Genomic DNA, 20162 nt, shown 5'->3' on the forward strand with positions numbered 1-20162 from the left:
TCTCCTAAAGGAAACTTAAAAGAAGTGGAGGCAGCAGATATGGGCAGCTCTTAGGGGGAATTTGGCTATAAAATGACAGATTGATTTGAGACTATGTACCTCTGGAGAAACCTTAGCATGCCTCTCAGCTGCAGGGAAAGAGCCAGTAGCTAAGGAGGGACTGAAGAAGAGAGAGATGTAATCAGGGGCACAATGAGAAGGTTTGATTTCAGTAAAAAGACCTGAGACTAGAGCAAAGGAAGAATGGTGGGTGATCCAGATTTTTTGAGATGTAGCATAAGGAAGGAGAAGGAATTCCTGATCAAAGGCATTTATTGTGTCAGTAAAATGTGAACAAGAGGTCCTGTGATGAAAGGGACTGGAACATGTGGGATAGGAGAGTTAAGAGGAGAAGATTTGCAGAATATCTGTGGGGAATGTTATGGAGTGAATGAGAGAAGAATAAGGTTTACCCAAGAGCAGTGAGGACCTTAATTTAGATAACATATATTTGCAGTTGGTTCACTTAATAAAGTTGTATGACTTCTACTAATCTCCAGAAAGAAGCACATGACAAAGTGCTTGAAAGGCTAAAGATCAGGAATAATAAAAACAGGTGTAGGAGGAATGCAGTAGAGGGAAAGAAAGACCTTGTGGTCAGGGAAAGGAAATTCAGAATTCTGGGTAATGAAGAATGAACATCTAAATGGATGATGGTAAAATCAAGTGTATATATCATCATAACCATGTGTGACTGAGAAGGAAGAAAGTATAGATCATGGGAGTTAGTAGTCTAGTGAGAGGACATCAACTTGTTCTTGTCCAGATTATTGGAATGAATTCTGTAGAGTAAAGGCCTAGATTCTCTTGAGGCCTAAACTGTTTTAACTGCAAGCCCCAAAGTGTTCCAGAGGCTTTATACCTGAATCTCTATGGCTTGGAACCAGGAGAAGAGATGCCAAATATATAAGGGGGATGTAAATCCAGTTTACTCTTATTTAAATTAAAGGAATTCAGTATGTGAGTAACACAGAAAATTGAAAAGGTCCAAAAATTTAGGAAAAGACTAAAAATTGTGAGAAGAATATATAAAGGTCATGTGAATAAAGGGTTTTATTGTTGTTTTCTACTATTTGTTTACTGACCTTTTTTAAAAATTTTCTTTCTGTTGGATGGAACCAGTTTTCAGATATGACCTTAGATGAATTCAGAAATACTTATGAGAATACCTCAAGTAAGTGTTCATTCTAACTGAATTGGGATGTTAAAAATGCAAACCATTTGAATTATTTTACAATGTGGTCTGTCTCTTCTCATCTACATTCCACTTTTTTCTCTCTTCAAATGGACTTCTGTTTAAGTGATGTCTGCTTCAAGCTATATTCTCCTTGGAACTCCGAATCCATTCTCTCTGTTCCTGTCTCCCATAGATGACTACTCTCCTTTACTAGTGAAATTATGGTCATCTAAAAGAACTTAACTTCTTTTACTTTTCTTACTCTGTTAATGCTGGTATTCATGTTCTATTCCTCCCTCCAGTCTGAAGTGGTTTTCACTGCTAAAGTAAACCCTCCAGCTATATTTTCAATCCTCTCACTTCTTCCACAATCTCTCTTGTTGACTTTGCTTCATCAAGAAAAGAAGCATTTATTAAGCACCCACCATTTACCAGGCTAAGTGTTCTAAGTGCTTTCTTATGTTGTGAAGATCACAACAATCCTGTCAAGATGATATTATCATCTCCATTTTACAATTGAGGAAACTCAAGAGAGACTGGAAGTGACTTGCTCAGGGTGATATGCTAGGAAATTTCTGAGGCCAGATTTACATTTAGGTCTTCCTGACACCAGGCATGGCACAGGCCCCTCGCTGATTCTAATAATCCTCATTTCATTTTTCTTCAAGATCTTTTTTTTAAATTGATTTTTATAATTTTTAAAAAGCATTTCTAATTCTTGCTCAATTTTTGAACTCTCACCATATATCAATTTGGGGTGAATTTCTTAATCACACAAATTAAATTTATTAACTTTTCCAAATCTGTCCCTCCTCAAACTTTTATATTTCTGTTGGTGATACCCCCGTCTTCCTAATCACCCAGGCTTGTAACCTGGCAGCCTTAGAATGGAAAACCCTGTATTGAGTGCTTCCTTTGTGCTAAGCTAAGTGCTGGGAATAAAAATAGAAAATAAAAAACAGTTCTTTCTTTCAAAGACTTCATATTGTAATTAGAGAAAACAACACTTAGAACAGAGTTCCACTGTAGGGTGAATAGAAATGTCTAGCTGTTGCAGAGTGGATAGATAGCAAAGCCTATCATTCCTTAGAATTCAGAAAGGACAGATTATTATCCTCATTGCTTGCTTATTACTCCTGTCAGTTGGGAAAAGTGGATAGAGTGACAGAATCAAGCCAGGAAGACTCATTATCCTGAGTTCAAATTTAGCCTCAAAAAAGAACATGGCAAACCAACTCCAGCATCTTTGCCAAGAAAATCTCAAATGGGATCACAAGGAATCTGAACAACTAAACAACAAAAAAAACATGAATTAAATCATTATCCTTTGTGATTCTTTTTCTTAATAGCTGTTATTTGCTCATCCGCTCTGTCCCTGATTTCCCAGATACACCCATATAAGATTTTCAAAGTCTAGTTTTATATTTTATTTTTTTGTAAAAAAAGGGGACTTCCATAAAATGTCCAATAAGATTTAAAAAGGAGGTAGTTCTTTAAATTGTCTGTTTTGTATGAGACTATCAATTAACTATTGACTTGTAATAAAAATTTCCTAACTTTTTCCAATTTTATGAGGGTAGTCTACATACACATCAAGAGTATCCTTGATCGTGGAAATATAAAGCTTTCACAAATATCATATTCTAACAGATATTTTTATGTCTTTTAGACAAAAAATCAGACAATTAGCTGGAAAATGTAGGGATTACAAAAATCCCATTGTGCTTATTTCCTGACTATTTAAAAAGCATTATAAAAGTGAAAAAAATAAAAGATGGTCATTGACATATTTTAAAATGTATAAAAGAGAAGAAAACAGAAGCAGGACAACTTTGAAAATAACATTGAATTTAACTTTTAAAAGAAAAATTGCACAAAATAGTCTCACATATAATCCTTTCCCCTCCCCCCACAATTTTCTTGTAGAAATATCTCTTTTTGTTATATTTGTTAGATTCAGAAACACAATAAAATTCTAAAACATTTGATTCAGCAGAGGGAAATGCTCATTTAAAGCTCTTACTCAGCAAGGTGTCCGAATCAAAAGTTATAATCAGTTAAGATTCTTGAAAAATAACAACAGAGGGCTGCTAGGTGATGCAGTGGATAGAGCAACAGCCCTAAAGTCAGGAAGAACTGAGCTCAAATTTGACTTCAGACACTTAACACTTTCTAGCTGTGTTACCCTGGGCAACTCACTTAACTCCAGTTGCCTCAGCAAAATAGCAACAACAAAAACCAGAGATAACATTGTTTAGTGGCACTCTGATATGAATATCAAACAAGGAAAGCAACAGAAAAACACAAGCTCACAAAAAGGGCATTTGCTACTAACATGGAGTATGTCTAGCACTGAGTCCTAGAAAGAGAAATTTAAATAGTGAAGTATTCTTGTTTTCAATAGTATTGTGCTGATTATAGCAAGCCTTGGAACATAGCAGAGCCTCATGAATTATAAGCATAATCCCATTTAAAAATTTGACCTATCCTTCCACTATCCATACAAGAAAAGCCAAATGATTAAAAAGAATAGCTATTGTCTAGAATATAATATGCACTTGGACAATCTATAGAGCTCTTTTCTTTCAGTTCATATATCTGGAAAAAAACCTGCAAATGGATTATGAGCTGAGTCTAGAATTGAGCAAGATATATAGCCTGGATTACAATTTGAGAAAGTTGTCAATCTATTTAATGATTCCAAGCTCACCTCTGTTTGTTTTATTTATTTTTAACATGAATGTTCTTTTTCTGGTGAATCATGGAATACCACAGTCTCCAAAGAATTGAAGCCCAGCATTGGTTAAAGAGACACATTGTGAGTATGAACAGGTTAATACACATTACAAATAAAGAATTTTCTAGAAGTTTCATAAAGTATGTTAACAGAATAATGTATGATCAGAAAAGTAGATAAACCAGGGACAAAGACTGGGCAGTCCATGTGCTTCATTGATAATCATGTATTGTCAAGGATTTATGGGAGCATGTGAACAAGAGATGTATAGGATGGGCTACAATTTGTATTATTCAAGGGCATATACACAGTGGTGAAATCACATGTCCCTGAAAGTCTCTGAAAGGTTGGAACCATACTTACCATTTCTTTGGTCATCCCCACAACATCATCAAGTCTAAATAATCATGACTGTCATGTAACCAGTGTCCTAACATTGATTTTCAAATGAGCAGAAGTAGCATGAAAGAGGTAGATTATAAGTATTTGTAGGAACAGTACACAGTAGGTACATAGCAAATGCTTAATGACTGGCACATAGAATAAGATTTGAGACAATTTACCAGACCTACCTCAAGCTTTGTGCATAGACATTTGTTTTAAAAACTCAGGCTCTACCATTCTCCAGTTGATAAATGGTCAAAGGATATGAATAGAAAATTCTCAGACGAAGAAATTGAAACCATTTCTAGCCATATGAAAAGATGCTCCAAGTCATTATTAATCAGAGAAATGCAAATTAAGACAACTCTGAGATACCACTACACACCTGTCAGATTGGCTAGAATAACAGGGAAAGATAATGCGCAATGTGGGAGAGGATATGGGAAAACAGGGACACTAATACATTTTTGGTGGAATTGTGAATACATCCAGCCATTCTGAAGAGCAATTTGGAACTATGTTCAAAAAGTTATCAAACTGTGCATATCCTTTGATCCAGCAGTGTTACTACTGAGCTTATATCCCAAAGAGATCTTAAAGAAGGGAAAGGGACCCATGTTTGTGGCAGGTCTCTTTTTAGTGGCCAGAAACTGGAAACTGAGTGGATGCCCATCAATTGGAGAATGACTGAGTAAATTGTGGTATATGAATATTATGGAATATTATTGTTCTCTAAGAAATGACCAACAGGATGATTTCAGAAAGGCCTGGAGAGACTTACATGAATTGATGCCGAGTGAAATGAAGAGATCATTATATACTTCAATAACAATACTATATGATGATCAATTCTGATGGATGTGGCCCTCTTCAGCAATGAGATGAACCAAATCAGTTCCAATAGAGCAGTAATGAACTGAATCAGCTACAGCCAGTGAAAGAACTCTGGGAGATGACTATGAACCACTACATAGAACCAATCCCTGTATTTTTGTCCACCTGCATTTTTGATTTCCTTCACAGGCTAATTGTACACTATTTCAAAGTCTGATTCTTTTTACAGCAAAATAACTGTTTGGACATGTATACATATATTGTATTTAACTTATACTTTAACATATTTAACATGTCAACCTGCCATCTGGGGGAGGGGGTGAGCGGAAGGAGGGGGAAAATTGGAACAAAAGGTTTGGCAATTGTCAATGCTGTAAAATTACCCAGGCATATAACTTGTAAATAAAAAGCTATAATAAAAAAAAAAAAAAAAGAAAAGAAAAGAAAAAAAAAAAAAACTCAGGCTCTAAGATCTAACTTGTTAGGAAACATAGATCACTTTGCATCCTGAAGATATTGAGATAAAAATTAATCTAGAGGCTCTTGTGAGACTGTAGAAATTTCACTGAGTCTTTTGTGCAAGCCAAATTGTATAGGTACAATTTGTAAAGCTCTTTATCAGTGTTTAATCCTTACAACTTCCCTGGGTACTAGGTGCTATTATTATCATCCCTATTTTTAAAGATGAGGAAACTGAAGCAGACAGAGGTTAAGTGACTTGTCCAGAGTCATATAGATAGCATTCTCCATAAGGATTTTTGCTAAGATTTTCTTTTCTTTTCTCTCTACATTTTCTTTCTTGGAATGTTTGTTCCTCTTCATGAACTTTAACCATCACCTCTATATAATTGATTCCTAAAACTTTGACCCTGAAAATGAAAAAAATGCTTCTTCCCAAAGGAGCTAAGGGTTTAAATATCAGGCACAATACTGATTATTATTAATTATTCTATATAGGAAAAATTGTCTATCTTGTAAAATACATTTGACATTTTAAACTAAAATTATGTTATGTATATAATGTGAATTACATTTTTTTTCACAGAATAAACAATCCCAAGAATTCCTACATATAGGAGTTAGACTCCAAAATCATCTAACTCTTAGATTCTCTTATTTTATGGAATCAATTTGGATTCAATTCAATTCAACACACCTTTGTGCAAGACACTATGCTGGGGTATGGGCTGGGGAGTCAAAGATGAAGTAAAACATAACCACAATCCCTAAGGAGCTTAAAAGTTGGTAGAATGATATGTATACATGTCACTGTAATATAAATTGGGAAACAAGTGTATAAGAGATTACAGAGAAAACGCTGCATGAATAGTATGGTAGAGAAATCACTTCCAGTTTGTTGGAAAGGAAGTTTCGTGGGGGAAGTGACACCTGAATTTGGACTTAAAGGAGAGGAATGATTATAACAGGGCATGGTTATATACAGGTGACAAAAGGAAAGAAAGTCCATTCCAGGAGTGGGGGATGAGATGAGCATGATGACTGGAAAGAACAGCCTATGAGAGAGGGATTTGGAACAAATTAATTTAGATGGAACACTTATTCATGAAGAGATATAAGACAAGGCTGCAAAAATAGGCTGGAGCCAGATTATAGTGAGCCTCAAGTGTCATTGTAGAGTTTATGTGGAAGCCACCAAGGTTGTTTTAGTGGGAATCTGAGGAGAGCATTAGGCACTGCACTGCTATATGCCTCTTAGACAATATATAGATAGAATTACAATATATGCATCCAGAAAATCCTACTATGATGTGATGTGAAAGTAACCCTGTGATTTCAAAAGCTAGGTAGAATATGAATTCTGTTAAGTCTTACCAATTTGGAGATGCTTCAAGGATAAGATAGACAAAATTTATCACTCAACCTAGCTAGTTGGCACAGTGGATAGAACTCAGGAGTTATGTACTTCTTTATACACTTAATAGCTGTTTGAACTTGGGTAAGTCACTTAACACTGTTTGGCTCAGTTTCCTCATGTGTAAAAATGAGCTGGAGATGGAAATGGCAAGTCACTTTCGTGTCTTTGCCAAGAAACCCCAAATGGGCTCATGGAGAGTTAGACACTAGTGAAAAATGACTGAATCGCAAATGAATTTGATTGCTTGCCTTACTTTGTTTCTCCCTAATCCACTTCACTGTGTTATTCAAGGACATGTACATATTGGTGAAATTATATGCCCCTGTCAAAGTCATTGTTCTAAAGCAGAGATCTTACCTAGTCACCTTCTAATTCAATAAAATATCTTCAGGACAAAATGCAAAATGCTTTTGTTGGCTTCTAAAGCCCTTCATTACTTAAAACCTCCTACTTTTACAATCTTTGTACACTTTATTCTCTTCCATGAACTTTATGATCTGGTGACAGTTGATCTTGCTGTTCCTTGCATTTGACCTTTCATCTCCAGACTGCATTTCATTGGCTATCCCTTATGCTTAAATTTTTCTACCTCCCCATCTCTGCCTGTTATTTTCCCTTTCATCTTTTAGGTCTCAGGTAAATTTCATCTTTTTCAAGATTACCTTTAGTGCTAATTACTTCTTTCATACACATATATATGTTTACATGAACACATACACATATATTTATATGTACATATATACACGTATCCATCTATATCACATATACACATATGTGTATATATCTATTATCTAATTTATTTTGTTTGTATTTGTTCATTTGCTGCATGTTGTCTACCTCCATTAGATTATAAGACCTTGAAGACAGGCACTGTCTGCCTTTCTTTATATTTTCAGTGCTTATCACAATGCCTGACATATAGAAAGTATTGTTGACTATAATGTAAATTACAGATGTTATGGTTATGTTGTCATTGCCAGAGAAAATGTTTTGTTATATAAATCTTTACAGGTTTTTTTTTTTTTTTTTTGCATTTTTAATCTGTTTGTTTTTCTCTTAGTTTTATCCTTAAATGCTCTCAGGATGATCTTGCTCAGCTGAATCTCTCACTAAGCTTTCTATAAACTCCTATTTTCTTCATCCTTTATTTCTGCTTATGAAAAGGCTTGCTCATAATCTTTCATTATCCTCTTCTATAAGATTTTGCAAATGAATTTTTATTTTAAATTTTTATTGTTTTTGGCTGCCACATCACTGTACTTGGCAAGAGTATCAAGTCAATCAGTCAACAAATATTTATTAAGCACTTATTATATGCCAGACCCTCTGCTAAGCACTAGGGATACAAGTACAAATAGAAAGAAAGCAAATTGCTACACCTCGAGGAGCACGTATTCTAATGGATGTGGTGACATGGTAAAGAAAGTCTCAAGTGTAGCTGAGAGAGAAATGAGATATAGCTAGCCTGGACACCTTTAAATGGAGGTTCTGGGAGGAATCATTCATTCAGTGACAGGGCAAAGGGGGAAGTGGGTATTTCCAATGTGCAAATTCAGAACTGGAATGAGCTTTTGGAATGAAAAGTTTTCTGGAATGCAATCTGGAGAGATTTTTGTTGGCTGAGACAAAGTTTCTGGCCTTTTCTGGACTGGTTGTGGCAACTGTTTTATACATAAATTTTGCTTCTTTTAGACATGGTGATAATCTATGTTGATATGTATTTCTTTATCCATTTCTCATTTTTCTGCATCAATAGCTTGTTTTAGGAAGTCAAATTAGAACTGTTTTTATTGCATGTTAGAGTTTCTCATTTGATTTGTTTGATCTTTGTTCTAACAGGTTAAAGCAAAATTATCTGTATATCAGTGACCAGTTATTTCCTGTCGGTTACGATAAAGAAACTTTCATTTTTTATATTATTAAAGTGTTCATTGCAAGACCATAAAGAGAGAAGAAAAATGAGCATTCAAGATGAATAATTAATTTAACACATATCTTCTATTTCTAAAAAATAATATTATTTGTTAAAAATTAATGAAAACCATTACACCTAATTAAATTTGCTTTAGTAAGCACTTACATTTAATTAATTTATTTCACTGTATAAAATATCTTAATGAATTTTAAATTATTTTTTCTCTGTAATGATACTAGGAGCCTGCTCATTTTGAGAACATGGAATTCTCAAAATTCTCAAAATCTTTGAGCCACCCAGAGTAAGACCCATAGTAATGACCTAAATCTCCTTTTACCATTACTTGGGAATTAGAATATCAGTTAGCTGCAATTTCTAAGCCATCTCCTATTCCTTCAGCACCAGTCTCGAAGGGTCAGACTTTTTGTTCTTTTTCCAGTGTCTGGGTCCTGCTAGAGTTGGATAAAAGATTCTGTTTCTCTGTCCCTTTTCTTCCTTATCTTTAAGTATAATAAGGTACTTATTCCCTACATGGCTCCTATGGGAGCCATGATAGCCATACTGTCTAGAATCCCAGTGTATTTCCCTTTATCCACCTTCCTTGACAACCCTTCCATATTTGTATTTTCCTCTCAATAAAGCTGCTTTATTTAGTGTCTTATTATGAATTCTACATTTCCTTGTACTAAAATTTTGGTTTTCTGAACCTTCCCAAGTCTGTATTAAGTCCTGATTAAGAGCCTGGCAATCTACTTTATTTTTCCCTTCTATAGTTTAGTTATTTTCTTTCTTTTTATTTGTAGTTACATTCCCAGTATTTAGTTCAGTGCCTAGTACATAATAAGAGCTTGATAAGAATTTGTTGGCTGACATATAATCAATCAGTATCTGAGGCAGAATTTAAACTCGGGTTTTTTTGATAACACTGTCTCCTGAATGGGTAGTATGTATGTCAATTTGCTCCTTTCTGTTGCCTTTTATTATCCCTGTATCTTGAAGTCCAAAGTGCTCCTCCTTAGATACCGTTGTCCTGGGGGTTATTTTTCACATTAGTATGTAAGCTTATGAAGGCAGTTAATTTACTCACATTTATATTTTTATCCCCAGTATGTAACACATTGTAAGCACTTAATAAATGTTTATTATATTCATATACTCACATCATACAAAATGTTAATGAAAATATATTGGTAAATAATATGCAATTTTGAGAAAAATAGCATAGTTAAATAGAACTAAAATTAGCTTTGGAGACAGTAAAGACTTCGTTGGCTTTATATCTTTCTCCTCTTTCTCTTTTTTCTTTTTTCTCCCATATACACAACACACACATGCATACACTTCATCCTTCACATAAGGAGTGGATCAACATTCTTACTTCAATTTGTACAGTTACGTTCAAGCTTTCTCAGGTTGCTAGCAGTGGCCCCAGTGAGGGGAACTATCATTTTTTTGTACTTACCACTCTAATTCTTGAACTCCATGCAGTTTTTTTTAATCTACTATACCAGCTATGTATCTACAACATATGACATTTATATAACTAATAACAATGATAATAAAAATAACAATAACAAGAAAACATTTATGAAGTATTTAGTATGTGGCATATGCTTTGATAAATACTGGAAATATAAGTATAAGCAGAAAGATAGGAAAACATTACAATATATAAAGGGAAAAGTGAATGAATATATCTCATGAGAGGGTACTTGTTCTCAGGGATCTTACATTCTAATTAGAATACAGAGGAAGACAATGCATGGTTAGTAGTTGTCCTTCACTTTTGAAGCAGACTAAAATGACATCACTATATTGAGGTCAAAGTACAATATGTCTGATTGCATGATCAGACCAATATGAACTTGGATAAGTCTACCACAGGTGGAGCATAAAATAATCCACTAAGAACATTTGGAATAGAGGTGTCTCTCAATTTGTGCATCTCTTCTTTCTTTTGAACTACTCAAGTTCTGTTTTATTTATTAAAGATTTTATTTATTAAAATTTTATTTTTAAAATATTTTTTAAAATATATTTTAAAATAAAAATTTTATTTATTAAAATTTATTAAATTATTTTATTTATTAAAGCACAGAGCCTTCTTTGCTGTGGGCATGCCATGCTGGGTGGTCCTTTGCCAGACTCTCCCTTGTCTCATAATGGATCCCAAAGTATTCTTGTATAACTTCTGACCTGTTTGCATGAGTTCTCCATTTAAAAAAATCTTTTTGGCAGTTAAACAACACAGGTTGCATATTGGAATTGCACTCACTGAAGTAAAGTTTGAATCCTTGGCAGTTTAGTTTCACAAAAGACCGCAGTGTCTAGTACCTTATTCTGACTGGTGATCATTAGAATCTTTCTCAGATAGTTCAAATGGGAGCAATTCATTTTCCTGGCATGGTGCTGATTCTGTCTAGATTTCATAGGCATACTAATAATAAAGTTAGCACAATGACTCTTTACCTCCAGTTTGGTAGGCAGTCTAATATCTTTTCTTTTCCATACTTTCCTTTAGAGCCTTTCAGACACTGAACTAGCTCTGACAACATATCAACTTCGTCATATATATGTACATCTGTGGAAAATATACTACCAAGGTCAGTGAACTTATTCACAATATTCAAAACTTTTCCATTTGCTGTAACCAGTGGGTTCCATGTATGGATGCTCTGGTGTGGATGGTGGTGAATCTCGTTTTCTTATTACTTAGACCAAAAGAAACAAAAAATAGATCCATACTTTATTGCGTCTCTGCCTCAGAAGTTGCATTGAGTGCAGTCATCTGTGACCAAACATAATGCATCAACTCTCTTTCCACTTTAATCTTAGCTTGTAAACTTTTAAAGTTAAATGATTTATCATCAGTGTGATACCTGACCTTGATACCAATCATCCTCATTGAAGGTATCTGACAAGGTAGTTGGAAACATCATGTTAAAAAGCATGGAAGCACGCACAGGACCACAGCATTGTTTCACTCCATTGTTTACTGGGAAAGTAGGAGAACATCATTTATTATCCAGAACCTGGGCAAACTTACCACTGATGAATTTCAGGCAACTAACTTTTGATATAATTTCTCATAAGCCCTTGTGACTGATAGTATCAAAAGTCTTGATCAAATCTATGAATGTTGTTCACAGATCTCTGTTCTGCTTGGCCAGTCATCTTATTAGTCTCTATTTACCCCGCTTCTTCCCTTTTCCCTTTCCTCCATGGCAGAAGGGAAGACTTTCAGTATACTCATGTCTGAGAAGAGACATATAGTTCATTCTTAAGGAAGATGGAAGATAAGGACCTTCTTTCCCGAGAAGTTCCCTTTTGCTACCATTTTTGCTGATCTCTAGCCTTACAAAAGCTTATGCAGGTTACCAACACCAGATTGGGTTATGTTCTTGATGTTCTTTCCTCCACTGCCCCGACCTAGAGAATGGTCTAGACTCTTCTTAGTTGGGGTAGCGAGGTGGCAAAATGGATAGAGTGCCTGGCCTGAAGGAAGGAATCTATTTTGCTGAGTTCTAATTTGGCCTCAGACACTTACTAATTGTAAATTATTTAGTCCTGTTTGCCATCAGTTTTCTCATCTATGTTAGAAATACATTCTTGACACTGAAAATCAGATATTGAGGAAAATTCATTAAAGAAGAAGCTTAAGGAATCTGTCCAGAAGCCGGTCCCACGTCTCTTTGGGGAGAGGGAGCACTGAGTATAGAAGAAGGAGAAACTTTATACTTGTTAGTGTGGTGCAGCCCCTCCCTTCAGAGAACAGATTGGTCTGTTCCTTCCGGGTTACAATCTTTCTGATACGGCCACTCTGTTTTCCCCTAAATATATATAAACATGTTCCTCTTCCTTCTTCATACATTCCATGTCCAAAAATGGCAGAAAACTCCTATGGGGTGTGTTGTTTAATATTCAATTAGCCTATTAAGTAGGTGCAGGAGTGATTTGGTCAAAACAGATGCCCGACTAGTTTGGGCTAGATCAGCTATTATCTTAAGTTTGTGGTTTTCTCAAAACCATAAAACTTTTTCTGATTGGCCAAATCCACCTGTGCTTTCCTAGTTCCCCAATTCCTTATTTGCTCAAGGTTTCTATTGATCACTTAATTGTTCTATGGAATCTTAACCTTCCTTAACTTCTTACATTCTGAAAACCTCTTGGTCAGTGATACCTACTATCCCACACTATCTCAAAGCTTACAACACTCTGTGGAAACCCAACTTTTCAGCATTTCTCACATTTATAAAATGAGCTTAAGAAGGAAATAGCAAACCAGTATCTTTGCTAAAAAAAAACCCTAAATGGGATTAAGGAGAGTAACACAACAAAATTCCCAGTCCAGAGCATAACAAAGCATTCTGATTTCTCCCTAGTTACCTCTCAAGTCCTAAGGAGGCAGAGGCCTCTGTAATGATTAAAATCACTGAAAGGCTATTGGAAACCACAAGTAAGATAAGGAGGTGGGTGAGGGTAGGAAAACTGTAACTAGATCTCAAGGCACTGTAATCTTGGAAGTAGGCATATTAACATCAAATATTTTTTTGCCTGCAGCTAATTTTCTATCCAAGCAAAGAAAGCATTTCTTAATCTGAAATTTATGTTTCTACTGAAATAATATTTTAGGAAACTCCCAGTCATTCTTCATTCTACTTTCTTTTCTCTGACCGCAAAGAGCAAAGTTTCTTAATAACTGAGTACATCAGAGATCAAACCTCACTGAAGAACTTCCTTTTTGGCCCTTTCCCCTTTCTGATTGGTGCCTGCCTTTCTTGGAATCTGATTTCAGGAAAGTCCCAGCCATCCTTCCTGTTTCTTCTTCCTTTCTCTATGTAGCTATGGTGCTTTCAGGTTTGCAAAGCACTTTACATATGTTATACATGAGGTTGGTGTTATTATTACCCTAGTTTTACAGATGAATTCTACTCAATTCAGCAAACAGTTTTTAAGTTCCAATTATGTGTCAGGCACTGTGTTAAGTGCTAGGATTATTTAAAAAAAAAAAAAAGAGTCAAAAGACAATCTTTGCCTTCAAGAAGCTTTAAATCCAATAGGGGAGACAAGGTATAGCCAAATATATATAAACAAGCTATTTACATTGTAAATAGGAAATAATTAAGAGGGAAAGCATTGAAACTAAATGGGCTAAGGAAGGCTATCTATATAATGTGGAATTTTATTTATTTATTTTTATATTTGTAAAGCTTTTTATTTTCAAAACATATGCATAGTTTTCAACATTAACCCTTGTAAAATCTTGTGTTCCAAATTATTTTTTTCCCTTCCCTCTTCTTAGACAGAAGTAATCCAATGTATGTTAAACATGTGCAATTCTTCTATACATATTTTCACTATTACCATGCTGTATGAGAAAAATGCAAAAAGAAAAAAAAAAAGAAAGAAAACAAAAAGCAAGCAAACAACAACAAAAAAGGTGGAAATTCTATGTTACTCTCAGTCTTCACAGTTCTCTCTCTGGGTTTTCATAAGCTGTTTTCATCACAAGTCCATTGGAACTGGCCTGAATTAATAAAGTGGAATTTTAGGAGTTGGGACTTAAAGGAACCAGAGAGATCAGTAATGGGAGCTGAGGAAGGAGAGTATTCTAGACATGGGAGACAGCCAGCAAAAGTGTCCAGAACTGCAAAATGGAGTATTGTGTTTGAGGAACAGCCAGGAGATCAATGTGGCTGGATAAAAGAATATGAGTTGGGGAATGGGGTGTAAGAAGACTGAAGAAGTAGGTGGGGGGCTAGATTATAAAGTATTTTGAATGCCAATAGATCAATTTATAATTGCTCCTGGAGGTTCTAGGAAGCCATTGGAGTTTATTGAGAGTGTATGTGTGACATGATTAGACCTGTGGTCCCTTTAGTGGCTAAATGGAAAGTGGATTAAAGTAGGGAAAGACTTGAGGCAGGCAGATCCACCAGCAAATTAAGAGGGATTAAGTGATTTGCCCAGACTCATAAAGAAATGATTTTCATCTCTCTCTAGACTACACTGCTGATTCATTTCCATAGAACTTTCTCTACCATGCCTCTTTATCCTGGAAGCTCACTCCACCCCATAGGAAAAATATCCTCCAATCTTGTGGGCTTACCTTCTGATTGGTTGATTCCTCCCAGAACATCCATTTAAGGATTAGGCTCAGGCCAAAGTTTTCATCTCTCTCTAGGCTTCTTTGCTAACTCATCTCAATAAGGCTGGGAAAGTCTTTACCTTCCTCCCCATACCTCATTTCCCCTCCCTCTCTTTTTCAACTCCCCTTTATATGTTATTTTGCCACATGTTTTGTCCTTCTATGAGGACAGGAACTCTTTCCTGTTTTTATTTGTATTCTAAATGTGTACCCAACACATAGTAGGCACTTTATATATGCTTATTGACTGACACTCAACTGAGGAAGGATTTGAACTTAAAACTTCTTAACATCATTTTTTTTTTTTTTTCTGAAAGGAGTGTGTCAATTTGCTTCTCTATTTTCCTCTGTGTTTATCTCATTGGAATATAAGCTCCTTGAGGGGAATTATTGCTTTTTTCTTTATATTTATATTGTGATAAATGATTAATTTGAACCCTTACTCTATTCTAATTAGTATTAATCAGTTTGATACTTTACTTAAATCATATAGGGATAATTAGATAAAATAGGATGTTACAGTAGGTCTTTATAATGGGCCCCAAACTTTAATATAATATTTACTACTTATTTAGCAGTTCCGAAACCCACTAGCAACCACAAGAATGATGACAAAGATATCTCCATCCTGTTTCACTCAGATTCCATTTCAAAACCCAGCATAGGTAAAATGCCTTGATTCTTTGGAAAGTCCCCCAACTTATTTTGTACCTCTAGACCATTCCCTTGTCCAACATGAGCAGTTGAACATCTTATGATTACTTAGTGGACATGCCTCATACTTCACCCAAACTTTAATACACACATAACTCCCCATCTTCCACCCCTACCTTACTGATATGTCATTTTAGTTTTTAAGAGCAAGGTCTATCAGCCAATAAGATTCTGTATTTTATCATGCCTCTTTTGCATATTTGAGTATAAAACCCTAAAAAGACAAGATCTTGGGGAGCAAGGGCATTTCAGATTATGAAGAAGATCTGAAGTCTACTTTATTAGAGGGGATCATGGATTCTTTAATAAAGTGCCTTTTGTTCAGAGATGTTTTAGTGATTTTTCTTGCAGATTGGCAATTGTAATCCCCATGTTTTCCCCAGTGTGTAGTACATAGTAAGCATTTAATAAATACCTTTAATATTCATGCATTCATACCATATGAAATGTTAATGAAATTACATTCACTTACAGAACATGGTTAATAACATGCATTGTTGACTCTTGCATAATTGAGAAAAATATCATGGCTGAAGAGGGCAAGTGCTGGCCTTGGAGATAGGAAAGACCTGGGAGTAGATCCCGTCTTTGATCTTTACTAGTTTCACAATCATGAATAAGCTATATAACTCTCTGAGCTCCCATCTGCAAAATAGGGGTAATTACACCAGGAAAACCGACTTCATAAGGTTGTTGTGAAGATCAAATGAAATAACATATAAGTATGCCATTCAGCAAGAAGTTAACGGATGTGCTTAGCTCCATCACTCCTGTTAAAATAAACAGGAAATTCATTCACAGTGAATCTTTACATATACTTTCACAACTGTGCTGTTTTTCTTAGAATGAAGAGTACTTTTGTGTGCTAGTAGGTGAAGCCATGCTATATAGGTCATACACTGAGGACATTTTACATTAGAGATTGTTTAATTCTTTGTTTTTGTATTCCTAGTGTCTAGCACTATGCCAGTACACAGTAGGAACTTAATATTTGCTGATGTAGTAATTGGATAGTGCAGGCACTTTTATCATAATTGATTTTACTTTGAATGCTCTATTATTTCCAGGGAGGAGTATGTTTTTGGTGAACTGATAATAGCCTAAGTTTCAGCATATGGAACTTTGTGGAATGCATTTTAGAAAAGTTAGTACAGTAAAACTGAATGTAATATGGAGGAAAAGAAAGCAACAAAAATGCCAATTAGCTTCAGAAAATCAGTACAGTTTGGTTTTGGTGACTATTGAAGCCAAAAGAAGAAAGAGGAAACAAATTGAAGCTCGACATCTTTGAAATAAACTTTCATGAAGTCATAAAATCAGTCTAAAAATTTCTAAGAGCACTTAATCTTTTTTGTATTAGAATTTCAATTAATTATCTTTGATAATTTAAATTGTAGGTCAGTTAATGTTACCATAACTTAAAGAAGTACCCACATTCTTGTATTTACTAAAATTCTTTTATGATCAATGACAAATGGACCATTAATCATTTGTAAGTTTTTGGAATGTAGAACTGTTCATTTTTTTAAAAAAATTATTTATAACATTTTATTGACAAAACATATGCATGGGTAATTTTTCAACATTGACCCTCGCAAAAACTTCTGTTTTTCCCTTCCTTTCCTCTACCCCCACCTTCCCTCCACCCCCTCCCCTAGATGGCACAAAGTCTCATAATGTTAAATATGTTAAAGTATATGTTAAATACAATATATGTATATGTTTATATAGTTATCTTGCTGTATGAGAAAAATCACATTTAGAAAGAAGGTAAAAATAATCTGGGAAGAAAAACAAAAATGAAAGCAAACAATAACAGAAAGAGTGGAAATGCTATGTTATGGTCCACACTCATTTCCTAGTGTTCTTTCACTGTGTGTAGATGGTTCTGTTTATAACTGATCAATTGGAACTGATTTGGATACTCTCATTGTTGACCAGAGCCACTTCCATCAGAATTGATCATCATATAATCTTCTTGTTGCAGTGTATAATGATCTCCTGGTTCTGCTCATTTTACTTAGCATCAGTTCATATAAGTCTCTTCAAGCTTCTCTGTATTCATCCTGCTGGTTGTTTCTTACAGAACAATAATATTCCATAACATTCATATACCACAATTTACTCAGCCATTCTCCAATTGATGGACATCCATTGAATTTCCAGTTTCTAGCCACTACAAAGAGGGCTGCCACAAACATTTTTGCACATGTGGGTCCCTTTCCCTTCTTTAAGATCTCTTTGGGATATAAGCCCTGTAGTAACACTGCTGGATCAAAGGGTATGTATAGTTTGATAGCTTTTTGAGCATAGTTCCAAATTGCTCTCCAGAATTGCTGGATCCATTCACAACTCCACTAACAATGTATCAGTGTCCCAGTTTCCCCACATCCCTTCCAACATTCGTCATTATCTTTTCCTGTCATCTTAGCCAATCTGACAGGTGTGTAGTGGTATCTCAGAGTTGTCTTAATTTTCATTTCTCTGATCAATAGTGATTTAGAGCACTTTTTCATATGGGTAGAAATAGTTTCAATTTCATCATCTGAAAATTATCTGTTCATATCCTTTGACCATTTATCAATTGGAGAATGGCTTGATTTCTTATAAATTAGAGTCAATTCTCTATATATTTTGGAAATGAGGCCTTTATCAGAACCTTTATTTTTTTTATTTTTTTTTTATTTTGAATATTTTATTTTATTTTATTTTATTGTCTAAATTGCTTTTTTTTTTTTTTTTTTTTTTTTTTTAAATAGCCTTTTATTTACAGGATATATACATGGGTAACTTTACAGCATTAACAATTGCCAAACCTCTTGTTCCAATTTTTCACCTCTTACCCTCCCTAGATGGCAGGATGACCAGTAGATGTTAAATATATTAAAATATAAATTAGATACACAATAAGTATACCTGACCAAAACGTTATTTTGCTGTAGAAAAAGAATCAGACTCTGAAATATTGTACAATTAGCTTGTGAAGGAAATCAAAATGCAGGTGTGCATAAATATAGGGATTGGGAATTCAATGTAATGGTTTTTAGTCATCTCCCAGAGTTCTTTTTCTGGGCATAGCTAGTTCAGTTCATTACTGCTCCATTAGAAATGATTTGGTTGATCTTGTTGCTGAGAAGGGCCTGATCCATCAGAACTGGTCATCATATAGTATTGTTGTTGAAGTATATAATGATCTCCTGGTCCTGCTCATTTCACTCAGCATCAGTTCATGTAAGTCTCTCCAAGCCTTTCTGAAATTATCCTGTTGCTCATTTCTTACAGAACAGTAATATTCCATAATTTTCATATACCACAATTTATTCAACCATTCTCCAACTGATGGACATCCATTCAGTTTCCAGTTTTTAGCCACTACAAAAAGGGCTGCCACAAACATTCGTGCACATACAGGTCCTTTCCTTCTTTATAATCTCTTTGGGATATAAGCCCAGTAGTAACACTGCTGGATCAAAGGGTATGCACAGTTTGATAACTTTTTGAGCATAGTTCCAAACTACTTCTCCAAAATGGTTGGATTCGTTCACAACTCCACCAACAATGCATCAATGTCCCAGTTTTCCGCATCCCTCCAACAATCATCATTATTTTTCCTGTCATCTTAGCCAATCTGACAGGTGTGTAGTGGTATCTTAGAGTTGTCTTAATTTGCATTTCTGATTAATAATGACTTGGAGCATCTTTTCATATGACTAGAAATAGTTTCAATTTCTTCATCTGAGAATTGTCTGTTCATATCCTTTGACCATTTTTCAATTGGAGAATGGCTTGATTTTTATAAATTAGAGTTAATTTCTATATATTTTGGAAATGAGGCCTTTATCAGGACCTTTGACTGTAAAAATATTTTCCCAGTTTATTGCTTCCTTCTAATCTTGTCTGCATTAGTTTTGTTTGTACAAAACTTTTCAGTTTGGTATAATCGAAATTTTCTATTTTGTGATAAGTAATGATCTCTAGTTCTGCTTTGGTCATAAAGACCTTCCTTTCCACAGGTCTGAGAGGTAAACTATCCTGTGTTCCTCTAATTTATTAATAACTTTATTCTTTATGCCTAGGTCATGAACCCATTTTGACCTTATCTTGGTGTACGGCGTTAAGTATGGATCAATGCCTAGTTTCTGCCATATTAGTTTCCAATTTTCCCAGCAATTTTTATCAAACAGTAAGTTCTTATCCCAAAAGCTGGGATCTTTGGGTTTGTCAATGACTAGGTTGCTATATTTGTTGACTGTTTTATCCCTTGAACCTAATCTATTCCACTGATCAACTAATCTATTCCTTAGCCAATACCAAATAGTTTTGGTAACTGCTGCTCTA

At 34.8% G+C, this 20162-nt stretch overlaps 1 long non-coding RNA gene across 1 annotated transcript in view; it reads left to right on the plus strand.

Moving 5' to 3' along the window:
* LOC116421867 overlaps positions 1-20162 on the plus strand; it is a 31327-nt gene that overhangs the window by 2696 nt on the left and 8469 nt on the right. Inside the window, exons 2-4 of the long non-coding RNA XR_004232451.1 lie at positions 1162-1213; positions 3992-4034; positions 11484-11565. This is a non-coding gene — a long non-coding RNA (uncharacterized LOC116421867). The remainder of the gene's footprint in view (positions 1-1161; positions 1214-3991; positions 4035-11483; positions 11566-20162) is intronic.

This window comes from Sarcophilus harrisii, chromosome 2, assembly GCF_902635505.1.
Source record: "Sarcophilus harrisii chromosome 2, mSarHar1.11, whole genome shotgun sequence".
Taxonomy (NCBI): Eukaryota; Metazoa; Chordata; class Mammalia; order Dasyuromorphia; family Dasyuridae; genus Sarcophilus; species Sarcophilus harrisii.